Source organism: Leptodactylus fuscus, chromosome 10, assembly GCF_031893055.1.
Source record: "Leptodactylus fuscus isolate aLepFus1 chromosome 10, aLepFus1.hap2, whole genome shotgun sequence".
NCBI classification, from domain to species: Eukaryota; Metazoa; Chordata; class Amphibia; order Anura; family Leptodactylidae; genus Leptodactylus; species Leptodactylus fuscus.
This window is the reverse complement of record NC_134274.1, coordinates 4,260,009-4,279,531: the sequence shown is the minus strand read 5'-3', so window position 1 is coordinate 4,279,531 and position 19,523 is coordinate 4,260,009.

Genomic DNA, 19,523 nt, shown 5'->3' with positions numbered 1-19,523 from the left:
TGAGGGTGGGTTGCTGGTCATCCACCACCAAATCGAACGGAGATGGAGGAGACTCTAGTGTTTGAGCATCTGGACACAGATGCTCCTCTGTTAGGTTCGTGGAATCGTGACGTGGAGAGGCAGGTTAAGGGACAATGAAAGGAGCGGAGAACAGCTCTGGGGAGCAGGGACAGTTTGGGTTATTGTTCTGTAAAGCTTCGGAATTTTGGGAGGAAGGAAGACAAGACTGTTGGGTAATAGGAGGAGAGGAGGCAGAGTCTGACTGGCTGCTGGACAATGTGCTGTAAGCGTTCTCTGACAGCCATTGCAAGACCTGTTCCTGGTTCTCGGGCCTACTAAGGTTTGTACCCTGCAGTTTAGTTAATGTGGCAAGCAACCCTGGCACTGTGGAGTGGCGCAATGCTTGCTGCCCCACAGGAGTAGGCACGGGACGCCCTGTGGCTTCACTGCTACCTTGCTCCCCAGAACCATTCCCCCGACCTCGCCCACGGCCTCGTCCACGTCCCTTTCCGGGAGCCTTGCGCATTTTGAATTCCTAGTTAGAAATTGGCACTGTATACCAGTAGTAAAAATTGTGGGTGCACGTAACCCCAATATATTCTTTGAATTCCCAGTCAGAAACTGACACTATATGGCAGTAGCAAGAAATGAGGGTATTTGTATTCCCAATATATTCTTTGAATTCCCAGTCAGACAATGGCACTGTATACCAGTAGTAAAAATTGTGGGTGCACGTAACCCCAATATATTCTTTGAATTCCCAGTCAGACACTGGCACTATATGGCAGTAGTAAGAAATGAGGGTATTTGTATTCCCAATATATTCTTTGAATTCCCAGTCAGACAATGGCACTGTATACCAGTAGTAAAAATTGTGGGTGCACGTAACCCCAATATATTCTTTGAATTCCCAGTCAGACAATGGCACTATATGGCAGTAGCAAGAAATGAGGGTATTTGTAACCCCAATATATTCTTTGAATTCCCAGTCAGACAATGGCACTGTATACCAGTAGTAAAAATTGTGGGTGCACGTAACCCCAATATATTCTTTGAATTCCCAGTCAGACACTGGCACTATATGGCAGTAGCAAGAAATGAGGGTATTTGTATTCCCAATATATTCTTTGAATTCCCAGTCAGACAATGGCACTGTATACCAGTAGTAAAAATTGTGGGTGTATATAGCCCCAATTCTATTGCTAGGGGACTTGCAGGGTATTTCTGGGGTGAAGGTGGGGGGGCACACCGTTGGAACGGGTATCGGGGTATATATCGGGTATACGGGAATACACTGACAGTGTATTCCATTCAGGATCCTGGGAAAGCTGGGTTGCGGCGATTGAGCCCGTCAGTGCCACGTTACACTGACAAGCTTCTCCCTGGAATTTAGCTCTTATAAGAGCTGTTGGTTGTCTTCTCCTTCCTATCCTAGCCTGTCCCTGCCTACCCAGAATCTAACCCCTAGCTAACTGGACGGAAACCTCCGTCCCCGGTGAATTGCAAGCTCAGAATGACGCGAACCTGGGCGGCGCTGTTCTTTTAAATTAGAGGTCACATGTTTTCGGCAGCCAATGGGTTTTGCCTACTTTTTTCAACGTCACCGGTGTCGTAGTTCCTGTCCCACCTACCCTGCGCTGTTATTGGAGCAAAAAAGGCGCCAGGGAAGGTGGGAGGGGAATCGAGTAATGGCGCACTTTACCACGCGGTGTTCGATTCGATTCGAACATGCCGAACAGCCTAATATCCGATCGAACATGAGTTCGATAGAACACTGTTCGCTCATCTCTAACAGTCATGTAAACTCCGGCTCATGTCCCAACACCTAATAGCAGATGCAGAGTCCGATAATGAAATAAGTTACAGAAGAACAAATTCCAACCACAGACACATTGTACTGATGTTATTATAGATCCAAACTTACTAACTAATCCAATGGGGAGAGAAAAGGCAGAACTGGAGGAGACTCCGAATCTCCATAGTAATGTCAAGTATAGGAAATCGTAGATGTAAGCCGGGTAAACAAATGTAACATATAAGAAGAAGAATTCAGGAGCCGGATATATAAAGAAACAGCATTGGAAATTGTCTAAACTAGAAATCATGTTTAGTGTAGTGTTTATAGATCTAATGCAGGCTACACGCTATATACTGTATATATATCCATGGTTGTTACACTACACACAAAAAATAACAGGACTTATAAAGAATATTCATTATGTTATATTTTTCATACAATAGAGAAATAAAAAATACTGCATAATTACTAACATACTGTCCCTATATAAAAGCATATAGCTACTATAATACTGTCCCCTATGTATAAGAATATAACTACTATAATACTGCTCCTATGTACAAGAATATAACTACTATAATACTGCTCCTATGTACAAGAATATAACTACTATAATACTACTCCTATGTACAAGAATATAACTACTATAATACTGCTCCTATATACAAGAATATAACTACTATAATACTACCTCCTATGTACAAGAATATAACTACTATAATACTACCTCCTATGTACAAGAATATAACTACTATAATACTACTCCTATGTACAAGAATATAACTACTATAATACTGCTCCTATGTATAAGAATATAACTACTATAATAATGCTCCTATGTACAAGAATATAACTACTATAATACTACTCCTATGTACAAGAATATAACTACTATAATACTACTCCTATGTACAAGAATATAACTACTATAATACTACTCCTATGTACAAGAATATAACTACTATAATACTACCTCCTATGTACAAGAATATAACTACTATAATACTACTCCTATGTACAAGAATATAACTACTATAATACTACTCCTATGTACAAGAATATAACTACTATAATACTACCTCCTATGTACAAGAATATAACTACTATAATACTACCTCCTATGTACAAGAATATAACTACTATAATACTACTCCTATGTACAAGAATATAACTACTATAATACTACTCCTATGTACAAGAATATAACTACTATAATACTACCTCCTATGTACAAGAATATAACTACTATAATACTACTCCTATGTACAAGAATATAACTACTATAATACTACTCCTATGTACAAGAATATAACTACTATAATACTACTCCTATGTACAAGAATATAACTACTATAATACTGCTCCTATGTACAAGAATATAACTACTATAATACTACTCCTATGTACAAGAATATAACTACTATAATACTGCTCCTATGTACAAGAATATAACTACTATAATACTACCTCCTATGTACAAGAATATAACTACTATAATACTACCTCCTATGTAAATGTATATACCTATTATAGTTTTCCATGAGATGAATATAACCACGTTTGATGTTTTTACAAATGACTCTTTTGTATGTAATTTAACCCCTTAGTGTCAGTACGTTACCATTGTTATTACGGGATTATTTATCTGCGGGCTACGCCATTATTGCTGTCCTGCTGATTTCCTCATCTTTCCCTTTTGTCAGGTAGAGATTTTTTTCTTCCTATTTTTCTTCTCCAGCTTGATGCTGCAGCGACTCCGACATCTCAGGATTGAGGACGAGAACCTCAGGCATGAAAGTGTTATTTTATTAACTCATGTCAAGTGGAACATTGAAGTAATATGAAAAGGGCAGAGACACCCCGGCGAAGAGATCCAGGGCAATAAAGAAGAATTGCAGCTCTGAAATAACCCTAACTGATTAAATGACAATGATCCTTCAGCCAACGCGTTCCTTACCTGAGGGAAAGCAACCGAAAAACAGGGCAGGGAGTGGAGACGGGAACACGGGGCCCCTTGTTATAACTTCACGCACTGAGCTGTTATACGTGGAGCCTAATGCAGAATTATCTGTATTATGTGCTGTAGAGCGGGCGCGCCGTGCACACTCAGCAAAGCTTTCAGCTGTCTCATCACATCCTTAATTAAAGCTTTCCAGGCTTATCCCTTCTCCATCCTACAATGACCCCCCCCCCCCTCCATTCTAATATTAGCTCTGATAAGGTCTTGTTCCTGGAGGTTTTCCATCGTGGCTCTTTAATGGCCGATATTTGGACTTTTGTTCACATCTCCAGCTCGATAGTTGTACTGACGCATTGCATTACGTGATCTGTGGAGTCAGGGGACCTTCTACATCTGGCAAGGACCTCCCTAGTAATAGCACTGATAAGATCATAGGGCCTTAAGGTCTTGACATCTCTATCACTATGCTGACTCATTGCATGGTGCAATTTGGAAAACCCTAAGATATAAGCATTAGATCCTTGGCTTCTGGAGACCATCTCCATACTACAATGGCCACCTTATAATAGCGGTGATAAGGTCATGGGAGCTGAAGGTCTTGACAAGAAATATGACCTCCAATGTTGATGGGGTGAAAAAGATCACCAAATGTTCTCATCTTCATCTGATGAACCTCATCTATCCTACAATGACCACTTGTCATTCCGTTCTTATAATATCCCCAATAAGGTCTTGTTCCTGGAGATTTTCCATTAATGGCCGACATTTGGACTCTTGTTCAATGTCTCTAGCACTGTTCTTATCCAACCTGATGGGTGAACTGACAATGTGGAGAACCCTAAAATGGAAGAATTTTAGATCCATGGAGTCAACGAATGGTAAGGTCATACACAAGGAGTAAGACCTTGAATGGCAGAAGGTCCATGAGATAGGCAAGGCTTGTATTGTCTCCATTCAATGACCAATCATCCTTCTGTTCTAGCATTGATGAGGTCTTGACTGTATACGAACAAGAAATAGGACCTCCAATGGTGACGGGGTAAAAGTCCACCAAAATGTTCTCACCTTCAGCTGATCAACTTACATTAAAGCTTTGCAGACTTATTCCATCTCCGTCCTACAATGGCCCCCAACCCTTCTCTTCCAATAATGGCCTTTTTCCTGGAGCTTTACCATTCTTGATATGTAACAGGAGACAATTGGACTCTATTCTTCTCCGATTTGATAGAAGAATTGACTCAATGCACTGTGGGTTTTAGTGGAAGACCCTAAAACATAAGTATGTCAGGAAATCTTATGGTCATGTCTTGATGTCAGTAAGAATGGGGATTTTGAATGGTGATGTTGCAGAAGGTCCACAAACATGTTTTTAGTTCCATCTCATGAACCTTTTGCACCTTTTCTAAGAAACTTCAACCTCTCTAATTCTCTAAGTGTCACATCAGGACCTCAAACATCATCCCAATTATCAATGTCGTGCTGTACTTAGCAATTATCCAAGGTTATGGGGTTTTAATGATTGTCATTACTCTCAAGTACACATATTATAAGTCATTATCATGGAGATGAAGCCTCAGTAATGGCGGGATTGTTGACTTCTAGAAGGAACATCTGGCAATAGTCACTAAATTAGTTCGGTCAAGTCTGGTTTATTAAAAAATTAACCAAAGTATATAATTGTAGCATCTCTCCATAAGACCTTACTCAGCTTCATCAGACCGCACAGTGGGATGGCCAAACTGACCTCAACTTCATCAATGTCTGACGGTAGAAACCTTATAGTCTGAGAGTTGTCCAGTTGTTCGGTGTGAAAACTTTTCACTTCCAACTACTAGATCCGTTTTGTTCCCCATAGGAAACACAATATCAACGGCTAAGGTTACAAGTACCAGAGTATTAACAAAGGAGTACGGTGATGGAGAGAAGATGTTCCACCAATGTGTGTCCTAAATGCAAGAAGACTTGTATCGTAAGCAATGGAAGAAGAACCGTATGTATCAAGGAATATTACACCTTTATACTTCAGTGATACAAAATAACCATTTGTTACTTATTTCGGGTTCAGAATAATTGGCCCCAAAATTTGTTTTGGGTCAAATAAGTTTGTAGAAATGATTTATATTCGGGGGTCTCGTCAATCCCAAGAGTACAGTAAGTGGAGGAGCAGGAGAGGCGTGTAGTTATACTCTCCTTCCATCTTCTTGGCGTCCTCCAGCCCTCTGGGTTCTCTTTTGGTAACACAAGGGCACATTGACATCATGAGGCCAGCGTAGGATGCCCAGAAGGGGTTAGGGAAGGGGAGTATCACTGTTTCTTATATTTTCTTCATCTTCTTTAGGTCTCCACCTACAATACTTTTGGGTTCAGGTTGAATCAAAACTTTTGGAAAAATTTGGTAGAATTTTCTTCCATCTGAAGCGGTTGCTCATCTCTACAAGCCCAATGATACTTAATATTGTATTTAGCGGACCGGCCCTTTATCTACAGCCATGGCCACTAATCTGGGCAACTAAACATACGAGTGTGAACACTGCCAATGCTTGTAGATGGATTTCTCAATCAGTTGTGGGCTGGAAGGTGTTAAGGAGCCACTAATAACCCGGGTCATGTTACGGAACGTAGCGTTGCTAATGACATTGTGTCCTGAGTGAGGTTTCCCCGCTCTCTAGTCCGCGCCACGTCAGCAGTCCATGTGGATGTTTTATTTATTATCTGCACTAATATCTGAATATTCAGCCAGGGCCAAGCAGCGCGGCCCCCCCCATCTGGATGAACATGGAATAATAATGTATTCTCTCCCAGACTGAAGGTGAAAGGCTGCGTGTGTTTCATCGGCTTGTTGATCTCGCCTCTTCTAATAATTCTGCATATTGAACGCGCTATATCATTGATTCAGGCGTGATGCATTATAGATGGGGAACGCTGACGAGATCTGATCACTTTAGGGCGACGGTCATTGACTATAGGAGCAAATACTTCTAATGTGATACCCAGGAGGCCTGGAGTTCAGCTGCATAATGTGAGCGCCAAAGAGTCGGCCATTGTACAGTCCAGTGCTGGATCAGAACGAAACCGCAGGGGTAAAAGCTTTGGGTTTAAGGTCAATTGGTCCCAAAAAAGGGTGAAGAGCAGGGTTGGACTGAGGTTCCTTAGGTTCACCAGATAAAATGATTGTGGGGTCTCCCCTGATCCCGATCATAAATGGTTATTTTGTAACCTGTTCATCGATTCTCATGTCAACTGACTGTAACGGGGTGAGCGTGACCTGGGCAGATATTACATGTTTTCTCATAGGAGTCTGGGCAGGAGGGATGGCGTAATAGTCACAACAACAGTCTAGTCAGTCGCACCAGTCAGCCATTGTACCATCATGTGCGCTGCGGATGCCACATGTGGAGACCAAATCAATAATAGGAAAATTGGCTGAATCCGGAAAGTTACGCTTCGTCTTCTTCAGTCTTTTTATGTTTTCTAATGTTAGAATAAAAAATATCTCAACCAGAAGAAACAAATCAGGTTCTCTTTGTTCTGCAGGTTTTATCTTCCTTCCTGAGGTGTAGACGTGTGGAGAAAAGTCAGCGCTATCGGGGCCCCTGCTGTGTCACGTAGGACCCGGTCACATGGAAGTCACAGGACCCGGTCACATGGAAGTCACAGGACGGTCACATGGAAGTCACAGGACGGTCACATGGAAGTCACAGGGCGGTCACATGGAAGTCACAGGGCGGTCACATGGAAGTCACAGGACGGTGTAATATATGGTCTAAGGGTCAGTGTTTTCCGTTGTCTCCATATAGAGCTGTTAGTTCCGCCCAGATGTTTCTTGCACTTGAGTTTATTCTATTCATGTCTAAAATGTCAGCAGCGCTTTGATACCAGGGAACGCAACGTCTCCGCCTGCACATTCTGTCTGATCATCTCCCCATTGATCTAGAATGTTCTATTTTATGTTGCGGTACTGAGGTCTTTGTTTCACTGTAGACTCAGCAGATTCTAAGTACTTACCAAATCCTGCATTTGTGCTGACACATCCCCGGCCTCCGATCTCCTCCGGCCTCCAATCCCTGACTTCCGATCTCCTCCGGCCTCCAATCCCCGTCTTCTCTCCTCCGGCATCCGATCCCCAACTTTTCTCCTCCGGCACCTGATCCCCAACTTTTCTCCTCTGGCCTCCAGTCCCCGTCTTCTCTCCTCCGGCCTCCAATCCCCGACTTCTCTCCTCCGACCTCCAGTCCCCGTCTTCTCTCCTCCGGCCTACGATCCCTGTCTGATAAAGCGACTCTTCAGGACTATGATATTAATTGTTGTGGTCTCTTCGCTGCTTTCCAAGCCCAATGTATATACCATATTACCATATAGTCTAAGCGCAATGTATATACAGTATTACCATATAGTCTAAGCCCAATGTATATACTGTATTACCATATAGTCTAAGCCCAATGGCTACTATTATATTACTTCCATCCAATGTGATGCCAACCCAATTTTCCCTCGGTATTTATGGGGATCCAATTATTTTTCATGATCCGACCCGAGTGATAAAATCTTCTATAACATTATATCGACCCCATAAACCTCATCGCCATCCTCATCCTCACTGTCCTGTAAGATAATGGCGGTCAGAACCTCGTCCCTTTTGGCTTCGTACCGAGGGTTGACACTAAGAGCCATGGACGTTGAATGACACCATTGTTTTGCCGTCCGGCTCCTTAGCAGTCATCCTGACAACTGGAATCTACCGCGCTCGGCATCATCGCGCCAATGGTGAATTATTAAGCAGTTGGGAGTAATGCGGCAGTATTTTCTCATGTCACAAATCAGTCTGTGAGGGAGATAAATTAAGATTAGAAGATGTCTGCCTGGTGACCTGCTTTCTGCTCCCTTCTCAGAAAGCCAAGTTGCGACTTCATGTAAGATAATGCTTCCCATTTTGTTATATTGCTTTTAAATTGAAATAGATTGCAAGCCATTACAATTCAATTTACTGGACTAGCTCCTTCTCAAGGAGATGGAGAAGGATAAAGAAGCGCAGGGATTATGGCGAGATACCGGGGCGGGATAAGCGGCCGCTCTCACTCTCTATCCCTCATACATATGAAGGTTCCTTTCTATACATTAGATAACACGCAATGGGGTTATTGTCTCATCCCTCTCCGTGTCAGCGTTCCCTGCGGACAAGCCCTACTTATATCTACAGCAGAAGAAACATCGCTCTGGTCTGCAAAGACTGAGCCAAAAGTGTAAAATAGAGACGACATTTACTGGGGCGGAGGATTTGCCGAGGCTGACGCGGCTTCTTGTATTTACTGCCTATAAAAAGTAGTGGAGCGAATCCCAATCACCGTACGCCAGATACAGGGGGGTAGAGGTAGCGAGGACACACCCAAGCCCTGTTGTCATCGCACACATTTCAGAATGGATTTAGATTATGGTTTAAGGCAGGTGTGGAAACATTGTTGCAAAATAAGAAATCCCATTAATATTCAATGTGACCTTTACCCTTTGCCATGCATCGGGTGGCAGCACTGGGCAGGGAGGTTGTCCCCACCGCCATCTTGGATAACTAAGCCCAGATCTTCTGTGGATGTTGCTTGCTCCAATCCTTCTGTCTCTTCATGGCATCCCAGACAGACTGGATGATGTTGAGATCAGGGCTCTGCAGGGGCCGGATCATCACTTCCAGGACTCCTCCTCCAAAGGGTAAAGGTCACACCAAATATTGATGGGATTTACATAAAAAAAATAAACTATTAACCCATCGATTTCTGAAAATATTCTTACTTTACAGCCTTTTTATATACTTGCCCAAAAATTGACGATACTGTACATCTCACAATCTTGATGGCATTGGACAATTTGCCCGAAAGTTGGCCATAAACATTGCTGCCTATTGAGTGAACCGGCTTCCTTGGCGTCCTCCGTGATCCCTTAAAAGTAGAGTGCACCCTGTTTTTTCATAGATCTAGAGTAGAGCGTTACATCTTTGGCTGAGCCCAATGGTTTCACTCTATGATGTCTATGGAGGAAGAAGGTCTTGCTGGATGAAGATGAAGAAGGAATTGACCATGTTCAATTGTATGCATCTGATTCCGCTGGGGTTCCAAAGCTCCTCCTGGAAGAAGACACCAATCCCTATTGGCAGTTGATAGGTTTTACATTACATTCAGAGAGCCTGGCACTTAAGAGGTTAAACCCCCGAGCATCAATGAAGCCCCTCGATCCATTTATTTCTTGCCTACACAACGCAGAGTCAATCGTTCCTCCCAGGCCTTCCTGACTACGCCCCCGAGGGAATCATTGTACCGCAAAGATGATACCGCAGCAGAAGAAATAGATGACTTTCTGATGTTGCCTGATTTGGTGAGATATATTTAGCCCCCGGTGAAATCCCGGCTGAGGTAGCATTCTTTGTAAGTGCACCTATTTGTCATTTCAGATTTGTGAATTGGGAAACATGACTGCACGCTCCGTCACACATTCTGCTTGGATTAATAATTCAGTTACAGGAATGAACAGTCAGCAGCGAGCGCTGACGGCAGAAGGTGCTCCCATTTCACTAACTTTGTTTCAAAGTTTCTACTTTTGCCTCGCAATAAAAAAAAATCCTTCAAACCTCTTGGTGCGGTGGCCTTAATAGGGTGCCATTAACTCCTTCACTACCGTCACGCCTCAAGGCAGGCACCGATGTGAACAAGGTGTTGCTGCCGCTGCCAAGGGGCTTGGATTTATCCTCCTAAATCTTTGCAGCTGTTGGCTACATTTTGTATTGGCACATGCATAAAATTGTGTACAATGTTTATCGAAGTAGCGGAGCTGCAATTGTCGTAGATCATTGGATTAGGCCAGGGGTAAGGAACCTTTGGCTCTCCAGCTGTTGTAAAACTACAACTCCCAGCATGCATACTTGTTCTGCTGTTCTTGGGACTCCCATGGAAGTGAATGGAGCATGTTGGGAGTTGTAGTTTCACAGCAGCTGGAGAGCCGAAGGTTCCCCATCCCTGGATTAGGCAGTAGCTCCAAAAGGGTGAAATCATTAAAAATATGACTAATGTATTAATGAATGGGTTTGATCCCCACCAGTCCTGTTTCTGATCTCTACGTTCTGGTCCATCTATCAGATAATGTCCAGAGACTGGTAGAAGCGTTGGGAAACACTGGAATGGGAGCAGCCCATTCCCCCAGGACATCCCTACCAATAAAGGTCTAAGAGTCAAATCTTTTGCTCGTGACCTTCCAGATCCTTCACTATAGTGACTAGAGATGTCTCAGCTCTTTGATTCCCACTAAAAATTTCTTCTGACATGTTTTAAGGTCAACCAGTGTCAGTGTCACCAGTTCTGGATCCAACCATTGTTGGTTTTTGGTCCATGTCTTAGAATCTCTCGATGATGACTTGGTTGATGGAGCTCAAGTCCTCTGATCTTTTGACCAAGCTCTACCTTATACAACCTTGACTCTTACTGGTTGCTGAATCTTCAGACTCCACTTGCCTTGGTCCGCCATTTTAGATGTCTCATGTAAGTAAGTCATAACAGAGTCTATGGTTGAGTCTCTTCTACTACTGAGCATGGTCTCCATCCCGTGTCTTGACTTGGGCTCTTGGGAGATACAGAATCAATGACATCATACAGCTTTAAAGACTGTAAGAGGAGTCACTGAGGATCCATTGACCGATTTATTTCGGTAACTGCTCACCTGCTGTATTTTAATCTTCCACATCCAGTTCCAATTAACAATCCATATAATTAGTTTTCAAGGAACATAAAGCCTAAATCTATGTCATTCAGCCTGCAACGCATGGGGGGCACGTGAGGAAAGTCTTAGGATGTGCTATGGAAAAGCACATGCATAAATAAACCCCCATATAACATGCCCTGCCCGAGATTTATCAGGGGGGCATTCACACTGCATTTGTTGTATATTTGGGCAAACTTCCTGGATTTATCCATTGGCCTTAATTTACTGGATCCTTTTGCCCTCTGTTGGGATGGTGCATGTCCTTAAGTTATCAAGGTCAGATTGTTGGGTGTTGAACATCTGTCCTCAAGTGTGAATAGACCCAAGTTGTAGAAGATTAAACTTCCATCTTTGAAGAACAAGTTATACAAGACCAATCCTTCTCCATCCGCTTGTAGTGTCTCCTCCATTGAGTATTCACACTTTGGTGCCCCCGAGGGAGCTTCAGCTCAGACATCTACATGGAGGTGAATTTGTCCTTGTCAGAGGCTTCAGTACAATTTAGTCCTTCTCTGTTCTCCTACAGACCTCCACTGACATGTTATGGCCTTTCATTGCACCTTTGTCACATTGTGACTATTCTCTGTAGCCCTATAGGAAAAATCCCTGTGATATTGTAGTGTAAAGGGCTCATCCTGGTCCCATAGAGGCCCTCAGGTATTGACGATCAAGAGACAATGGAAGGGGTGGACTGGATGTGCAAGCTAACCGCACGCTTCACCCGTCACAAAGATAACAGAGAAAAGATGTTGGGTCTGACTAGGAAGTCAAGATGGAGAATATCCAAGTGCAGAGTCTCGGAAATGGCGCAAGAGGACCAAGCCCTTGCCCAAGAAGCAAATCCACAGGCAGTGGCCCAAAAATCAATGCTAGAGCCAAGCCCAATGGGAAGTTGACCAGGATGGTACAATAGAAAGAGGCCATTCTGGGAGTTGTTGAGCAGAGGTAGTGTCAGGAGCCACAGTAATACATTATATGGAATTTATGTGTGTCATCATTAAAGAGAAATTGTCAGGTCCATTTGGGACACTAAACCGCCCATAGAACCTTATAGATCAGTATTTACTCCCTACAAAGAAGAGGGAGACTCCCATAACACAGGTGGGGCAACTGAAACTGAGACTTTCCCACTGTCGTGCTGAGTATTGTTCCCACTTGTTACATTGTTCTATCTCCTTAAGAACTTTGGTAAAATCCATTAAATCAACAATCCAGTTGTCATTCTTGTGTCTAAGTGTTACAATATCACAACAACTCCGCTCTCTACAAGTCTACAGATGTCGCACAGTTAACCCGAACTTCTGCAGCCTGCAGCGGACATCTTGTCTCCTTGGCTCTCATTCTTCCTCGTCTTCTGTGCTAGGATATGTCGCTGCAGAAGTTCGGGTTCACTTTGCTCCATCTGTCTTTGATGTGATGGAGTATCCGCTCGGCGTTGGCGCATGTGTTCCAGGCCAGTTGTGAAATAATAGTCATTATCAGTGGGGCTGTTACAATGTCACATGTGGCCTCGCTACGAGAACGACTCGATATGAACTAATTTAACTGCAATTTGAAAATCAGGAGAAAATAGGTCAGCTGTGGCTTTTATTGCCTCTTGTAAGCGGGGGATGGGATAATTTGCCTTGGGAGGATAGATTTGATGCTGGAGATTTAGTTCGCTCACCTGGGAGAGACATTAATGCTCTCACATGTATTTAGAAATTGCTCCTCGTTCTTATTAGAGGAAGTGACTGGAAAAAATCTCGAGTGTACAGGGATCTTCTCCTCCGCAAGGTACAAGAAGACATTTACCGGGGAACAACATGACATTTAACGAGACCGAGGGGAAGACTTTACTTTCAGTGGAGGACTCAGTATTAGCAGCTTAGTAGCGAGACGTATTGTCAGAGCCGCAACGGCAGAGAGCGCGGAGTAAAGGAGGATTGTGGTGATAAGAATGACATATTATAACGATACCTGAAGAGATATTACGGGGTGACGGCCATGGATGCTTCTGCTGCCTCAGGATAGGCCAGGGATGTGGGATCGAGAGAAGTCCGACACCGGGCCCCTGGACTGATCCTCTGTATGGAGCCACTGTCCATAACACCAGCAACTCCTTACAGCTGATCAGTCCAGGGGCCGGATATTGGTCCCTACCGATTAGGTACTGTAATACAAAGATAAAGAACAACCATATAATGGTAAAATACTACCACTATACAGTGCTCAGATAATAACACCAAAGGTAAGATTTTCACATAGGGATTACATACCGCCCTACTGTACAGTCTCTATTACCACCATAGAGTGCTTACATGATGACATTACACAGTGAGTGAATAATACTGCCATATAGTGCCCAAGTAATATCACTATATGGGCTAAAACTACTGTATGACAGACATGGGATAACTGGAAAGTACCATATACTCCACAAGGAAAGTCACCATACATGATCAAATGTGAAAGTCAGCCTCCAGCCCCTGAAAGGGGAAGGTCCAGAATGAGAAAAACATGGCTGCTTACGGACAGAAACACCACTACACCTGTCCATAAGTCCCATTTCATATTACAGCTCAGGTCTACTGAAATGAATATGGCTGAGCTGCAATATCAACCATAACCATGGACAGATGGGGCACTGTTTCTCTTATACAGTCTCTTAAAACTGTGAGTAGTGTCCTGATAACAATAGAGTGGAGTTCTTCTACCGTCACTAGAGATCTTCTACCGTCACGAGAGATTTTCTACTGATATGAGGGATTTCCTACCGATACGAGAAATCTTCTACCATCATGAGAGAGATTCTACCAATACGAGGGATCTTCTGCCATCACGAGAGATCATCTACTGATACAAGAGATCTACTGATACAAGGGATCTTCTACCGATACAAGGGATCTTCTACCGTCATGAGAGATCTTCTACTATCACGAGAGATCTTCTACTGATACGAGAAATATTTTACCATCATGAGAGATTTTCTACCAATACGAGAGATCTTCTACTGATATGAGGGATCTTCTACTGATACGAGAAATCTTCTACCATCATGAGAGATCTTCTACTGATACGAGGGATCTTCTACTGATACGAGGGACCTTCTACCATCACGAGAACTTTACCGATATGAGAGATCTTCTACCGTCACAAGAGTTCTTCTACTGATACAAGAGATCTTCTACCGATACGAGAAATCTTCTACCATCACAAGGGATCTTCTACCATCATGAGAGATCTTCTACCGATACGAGAGATCTTCTGCCATCACAAGGGATCTTCTACCATCACGAGGGATCTTCTACCTATACGAGGGATCTTCTACCATCATGAGAGATCTTCTACCCATACGAGGGTCATCATTGTCCTCTCCACCATTCACTGTCAGATGTAATCGCTTCTTTTTCTCAGTCTTCCCTTGAACCTCCGCCACGATGACGCCACCACCACAAAACTTTTTATTCCTTTCATTTAAAAAAATTCTCAACATTTAGCAGAAAATGGATCTGATCCAGTTATGAAAGATGGTCTAATTATGTCTGCAAACACCGCGGGACGGAGTTAATTGGTAAAGGGAGGGAAGGAAGAGAACGTCAGGCGATATGGACAATCTGTTCTTCAAGACTTTCCACTCAACAACACTTCCAAGCGAGCAGCTCAGCAAACAGGGGGCCAGAAATATCAAAACATGGACATTTTTTTTAATTTTTGTTTTTCTTGGCTCGCTCCTCGGCGGAGTCTCCAGGTGCTAACGCTTCATGTCACCCTCTGGTAAACGAGTTCTCGTCTCCAGGAAATGAAGAACCGAATACAAAGACACAAGGTGCAAAAACACCCCTGTAGAGGAAACCATTTTTTTTTTTTTCGTACCCCCTTCCCCGCAGGACCGGCGGGTTTAATTAGATTTCCATTAGGCATGTTCATTAAATATCACGAAATGTCAGGAATGAGACTTGTGTTGTGAGAAGGGAATAGAAGGTTCCATTAACGTTCCTATCATTTGTTCTCATTACCAAGTTAACCCTTCCTTCCCCCGATGGGCGACCTATTTTACGAAACGATTTTGTAATTTTTTTTTCTAAAAATTCTTTTCTCTTTCCAAATTAAATTTGCGTAATTTTTAGAAGATAATTCATCGGCTTTTAGCGGCTTTCAGTCGTGTAAGTGACTCGCTCAGCGATGATGTTTTAATTGCCGCTTTAATTGGATACCTTTTAGCAATTATACTGTCAGATTACCCCTCGCGTTAACGCAAGATCGATTGTTATGTAATGGCGGAGAAGTGACTTTACTTGGAGGAGGATTGAAGAAAGTTTTTGAAAAAAAAAAATTGGTGAGTTTATTTCTGAATTTTGATGACGATGTGACTTAAAATACCGTATAACCTGTATAATAAGGGGGTAGATAGTGGCGGGGGCGGTCTGGGGACCATCAGTAGGATATATTCTGGGGGTTCCTATACACTATATACAGATATGACCTCCCATTGTCTCCCATTTTGTTTCCAGTTCCAGCCCACTACTTACTCCTTGACTTGTCTGCGAGCAAGATGATGGGTGACGGTTGCCCCAAGGAAACCATGCCCAGGAGGGATGACAGTGGCCACCCTGGTCCCATACCAAGATGTCATCTCAGCCCCCCAGTACATCTATAAATAATACTGTTAAATATCCACCATATGGGCACATCGGCTGTGTAATATGCTGTATGATGTCTAGTGAGTCTCTATGGCAGAGACGTTTTGGGCCCAGCAACCTACCCAGACCAGTCAAAGGCCAATAGAGACCTTTTACCTGGAGTTCTGCAAGTACCTGCTCCATGTCCAACGCAGCACCTCCTGCAGGGCAGAGCTAGGCAGACTCCCCCTATGGCTCACCATACAGAAGAGGGCGCTATCATTCTGGACTCACATACAGGGCAGCAGTCCTGGCTCTTACCACCACCAAGCCTGGCTGAGCCACAGAGCCCTGAGAAAAACTGATATCCCCCAACCAAGCATCAGCCATCTGCTAAGCCAAAACCCCCAACATGCCCTGAACAAGGCTCAAATAAAAGGAGTCATTGAGAGAGACAGAGAGCGGTACATCGAGGAATGGAGAAGCGCAATAAATAACTCCAAGAAACTCACCGTGTACCAATCCCTACAAAGGGACTACACCATGGCCACCTACCTGGAGAGAATACGCCACCCCAAGCACAGACAGACCCTGAGCCGGTACAGACTGAGCGCCCACAACCTAGAGATAGAGACGGGGCGATACAGGCAGACGTACAAGCCACGGGAGAACAGACTGTGCCAGCACTGTGACCAGGGGGCCCTAGAAGACCAGACCCACTTCCTGCTACACTGCACCAAATACTCAGCTGTGAGGGCCGTCTACTACCAAAGACTCTCTGCCCACATCCCAGACGAGAAGAGGAAACTCTACATCCTACTGGGAGAAGAAGAGGCCACTGTGGAGATCGCTGCCCAATATGTGTCCAGCTGTCACCAAACCAGAGGAAGATGAGACTCCACGGACTGTTATACCCCAAATCAGCCACCCCCCCATACTCTCCCCCTCGACTCCATCTCCCCCCCCCCCCCTCACTTTACTAGCTTTGGCAATGCCAAATATCCATTCGGACGTGCCTATAAAGCTGATTTGATTTGATTTGAGTGTATTATGGCATCCATCACTCTGGCAGGACTTGGGGTTAGGGGCCCAACCAGGGTATCCCCTATCCCCCTGTGGGTCAGTCTGGACCAGGCTATAGGAGCTATAGTGGTTGCAGATTCCCTATACTATACTCTAAGCTGTCCGGGATGACATTACATCCCATCCTTGTAGACTTGTAACCTTGGTGAAAATTCTCCACTTTGGTTACACGGCGTGAAGTTATTATAGACATCATTGTACGAGGATCTACGCAACAGGTATTGGGGCTGTAACAAATGTTACAATCCGAGCCCACGAGATGTCACGGTGCCCCATTTCTGAGTTTCCATAGCACTGTGGGCGCATTATGTCAGCAAAATTACCCCGACTCAAATTCAGATCTTTGATGCAAATTTTTCTAGTGAATGTTCCAATAGATAAACGTCGACGCTGGAAATGATTTTTCACTGTTACGTGCAACTTAGACCGGAGACTGGTTCGGGGACAGACGTTGTAACTGAGGGTCAAGACTGGAGCAGAGTCAGGAGGGACCGGGGGGTAAGGAGCCAAAATGAGGAAGGAAGTGACCTGAGACAATGACCTCGAGGAGACTTGATGCAAGGCAGATCAAGGAGAAGACAGAGAGAGATAGCAAGTGGAAGAATCAGGAACTGACACGTAGGAGAAACTCACAGTATGTGAGAGAGTCGGAAACATATAGCAAGTATACAAGAAGAGTCAATGGGCAGAGGAGAGAATAGGAACAGGTGGGGTATGTGGCTATGATGTGGTTTGAGCCTGACCCTATGCCCAATTGAAGGAGTCTGTCCTATAGAGAATGTCATAATTCAATCCTTATATCCTTGAATAAGCCACCAGGATCAAATGGCATCCAGTCAGAAAAATGAGTTGTGCTCTGTACTGTGGTAAATGGAAGGACATAACTGGAGAAACGTGTTCAATTGCCGCTTACTTCATTTGTATCTCCTCAACAGGACCGGCTTACAATGACTGAAAACACCTCCATTATAAAACATGATACATCTAACGTCATGATGAAGACTCCTCAGCTCCTCCTATGTTCTTCTCTTTCCAGCTTCTGATCTCTACATCCATCACTGAGCATGCCCACAGCACTCTCCTTTGAGTCCATGAGTTATGTCTCGTCTTTCTCTCCTTGGATGTTTTTCCTACCACCTGTAGAGTAAATCCCCGCAGCTGCCATTGTACCAGTCCAGGGAGGAGGGATTCCTCCATAACCAGGTACATAATAGCAATTTTTCAATATAGACTTTTAATTAGTACAAAATCGAGGTGATCCATCCCCGTTATAGAGAGAATCTCTGCTTATTAGCGTCTCCAGCCCCCGTGCCCGTCCCTTCCCCCGCCCAGTCTCGACACTATCTGATGCGAGCGCTGCCGACGGAGTGGAATGATTTATGTTATATATGCAAGCTCTTTATCAGTTTGCTGAAATGTTTAATAAGGCAGCAACTTCCACGCGGTTACGTAGAAACTTCCTGCAACATTAACTGTGTTAAATGAAATCGCTGTTGACACAAAGTAAACCGCACTCCGCTCTGTCTGACTGTATCCAATATGTTAAGTTAAAAGGCTGGAAAAAAAGCAAATTCCAAAACATACACAAGAAGATGAGGTATGGCGGCTTAGACCGCAGCTTGCCGACGAATTATAGACCATTCTCAATAGCTGCTGGTCCATGGCCACGGCACCAATGTCCACGTGATCAAAAATATCCAACTTACCGGGCTAAAAGGGGTCGTCCAGGATTATCAAGGTAAGCCATAAATACCTGATCAGCTATTCCAGGGTACATCCGGTCCCTGTACTATACAGTGCACAGAGCCAGAAGTGCATAGCTCCGAGCCCTGCACATTGCCAAGCAGTCAGCTCCTACAGAACTCAATAGATCTGCAGTAACAAGCCATGGCCACTATATTGTATACGGAGCCATCTGCTTCTGGCTCTGTGCACTGTATAGTATGGAACCCGGATGTATCTTCAAACAGCAAATCCATGCATAGGCCAACTGATCAGTGTAAGGATTGACCATAAATAATCATTGACGGTCGTATATATTCAAATAGACCAAAAATCACCCCACTGTTGTCCATAGGTTGTGTATGAATGGGATATCCCAAATACGACTCCTAGTCAAGACGATCTATAGTCCACACTGTGTTTCCAACCCCTTTAATGCGATTTCTTCTCCGATCAGGACGGATAACCATGAGATTGATATGATTTACAGGAAGGAGACCCCAAACCTTCTCCAACAGATACAAAGGTTGGCCTTCGAGTTGCCGATCTCTGGCCCCATGAGCATTTCTCTCTCCAACGTGAGGAGGAGACCCGGGAATATTTATGCAGGATTAATTATGGC